The sequence below is a fragment of the Elaeis guineensis genome, chromosome 7 (genome assembly GCF_000442705.2).
Source record: "Elaeis guineensis isolate ETL-2024a chromosome 7, EG11, whole genome shotgun sequence".
NCBI classification, from domain to species: domain Eukaryota; kingdom Viridiplantae; phylum Streptophyta; class Magnoliopsida; order Arecales; family Arecaceae; genus Elaeis; species Elaeis guineensis.
In genome coordinates this window covers 2,584,344-2,587,001 of record NC_025999.2, presented here as the reverse complement: position 1 = coordinate 2,587,001, position 2,658 = coordinate 2,584,344, and the positions used below count along the sequence as shown (strand labels likewise).

General features: G+C 35.0%; 1 long non-coding RNA gene across 3 annotated transcripts; it reads right to left on the bottom strand.

Annotated features, from left to right (window-relative positions):
- Positions 1 to 170: 170 nt before the first annotated feature.
- LOC140859422 (uncharacterized) lies at positions 171 to 2,658 on the bottom strand. 3 transcript variants are annotated; one of them, XR_012142896.1, is made up of 2 exons: positions 1,198 to 2,658; positions 171 to 855 (listed from the first exon to the last, which is right to left on the bottom strand). It is a non-coding gene; the product is annotated as an uncharacterized lncRNA (long non-coding RNA). The 3 variants fall into 3 exon arrangements; XR_012142897.1 differs by having other exon boundaries at positions 171 to 768; XR_012142895.1 differs by having other exon boundaries at positions 171 to 728.

Below are 2,658 nucleotides of genomic sequence, written 5' to 3'. Positions count from 1 at the left end.
GAGATCTGTTGATACGCAGAATCACCATAGAGAGGATATAATACAAAAATAAAACAATCCAAGCATCACATCAAACATTTGTGATAAACCTTATGATAGCTCATTACAATAATTGTTGCATAAGACTTGGGCAACATGGTTTTTAATTGTATTTTTTTAAGAAAATAAGATTTCACCTAAACCCGCACCACAATATTTTCCTACTATTAGTAAAGACTGACAAAGGTAGCCAGAACCAAATACAGCTTGAGGAACTTTTTACAAGCCCTTATCTGCTAAGCTTAAAATGTTGTTCCCCATTTGAAGATCATAAGCCTATGCAATAGATTGAAGCTTCAAGATGACTTAGAACATGACTGTTGCTGACTGGATCCGGAGTAATATTACGATTACGATCTACACACCTCATAATTTATGAAATTAAATTTTGAGAACATTTCAATCATCAGAGTTTTCTTGTAGACACATTTCTTTACTTAATGCAATTGAGAGAAATCTATACCCCAAATTTTGCCGGTCTGTCAGCTCCAAATCGCCCATAAACCAAACAAGATTAACCTAAATGCATTTCTTCCAGTCCTTGAAGTCATGGTTATCAATTTCTCCTTGCCACTCTGAAGAAGCTTTGAGTCAAACAGACATGTCCTTCTGCTTACCTACTCCCAGTGGGATTTGCAGAGTTGTCACGAATCCACCAGCTCAAGTAGGCTATTAATTATGCCGCATGACTGCTCCACGAAGAACATTATCAGTTTTTTTTTCATCTTCCTGTGCCATTCAGTTATCATCACTGTAAAAATTCATGTAATTTTCCTATCTTGCTGCCAGCATTTTCAGTTTTCCTTCATGGATTCCCTTTAAATTATTCATCACTAAAACCAATCAGCCACAAACACAAACACTTGTGCAATTTAGTTTAGCTTCATATGGTGCATTCTATATGAATGCACACCCATGGTACCAACAAGAAGCCAGGAACCTCATCTTAACAAGACATGAGAAATGGACCAAAACATATGATTAAGTGCAACTAGTTCTTTTTTAATCAAAAAAAAAATTGACTAAGGAACTTTAAAACATATCAAATGAAGAAACTTTAAAACATAACTAGCATTAAAGAAACTTAGTAGCCCCATGCTAAAGAAGCGAATAGAGATGCATGCCAAAGTCAAGATAGAACATGGATTACCAGCTTACCTGTACATCTTGATATTAAACCTGGAGCTATCCAATGGCAGCTTGGTTTCAAAAATTTCAACCTGGAATATGGATTACTAGCTTCCCATTCACAATGGGAGTCATAACCAAATGTTGTTGGTTCTTCACTTTCAGCAAAAGGCGCAGCTACTCCACCATGTATTAAAATCATCACCTACCGAACGACCAATAAAAATTAGAATTTAAAAAATAAGATAAGTTTAAAGAAAACCTTAACCTCTGCCTTAAAGTCAGTGCTTTCTCTAATTTCCAGAAACCGCAGTAAGTAAACCAAGGCTGCAAGGATCATCAACCCAACCTCAGCTTTAAGAAATTATGCTCACAATGTACGTAAAAAATTAAAGTATGAAAAGCTCAGCATCCCAACTGGAAATGGCAATTGAGAGCGTCCTGCACTACAATTGGGATCACAATAAGTGATAAAATAAATATGACAAAACCTGCTTCCATTCTGAGTAAACTGAACAAAATCGCAACTTTGGACGGAAAATAGAAACAATTGAATGTAAATTACAAAACTACAACCTACCGCATCCCAGTGCATCCCACCATCATTAAATTATCAGAAGCTGTACAAGCCAATAAACATATTATCTTTTAGTCGGAAAACTGTTTTAGTGTCACACTATGTCACAGATTCATCAATTTAGCAAGCAAGAAGAAATAAAGAAAGAAGAACCAAACCCATCAAAGAAGAATTCTCACTGTCTCACTCTCACAGAGTGATTTCATCAAATACCTGCCAGTATATCTTATTAACTGAGAAAAATAAGGTTGAAAGAATAAAATTAAAGGAAAAAAAAAAAGGGAGGATGAGGAGGCGGAGGAAGAGTAGGATGAGGAGAACGTCCGTATCTTTTCGAATTTCGAGTTCGGGTTCCAAATTGGACCTGGATAGCATGAAGAGTGCATACCACGAAAAGAAACGCTAGCTAGGTTTGGTTCACAATCAAAATCAGAATTAGGATAGGATATAATGGGTATCAAAATGATCATATATATTGATACACTTAGTTTGTGATTAAAATTGAAATTAAAATAGAATTTTAATACCGATAAAAAAAAGAGCTGAGAGCTGAATCAAAAATAAAACAGTATCATAGTAATAAGAATAATTTCAAGATTGATACATATATACATCTTCTTTTCATATCTATTTAATAAAACATAAATTTAGTTTAGTATTAATTCCTATTACAAATGTAAAACAAAGTTGGTGAGGCCTCATTCACATTATCCTTGACAAGAAGTCGGCAGAATGCCGGCTTCAAGTTTCATTTTAGGCTTGGCTTGCCCATCGTTCTCCACATAAAATTGATGCTGCATGTGCATGATGACTTTATATAAATCCTAGAACAAAATAATTTTGGTGTTCCATGGAGTGCTTAACTATAAGTACAAGTCCTTCAATATAGTGACCGCATAACTGGCCATTGTGTG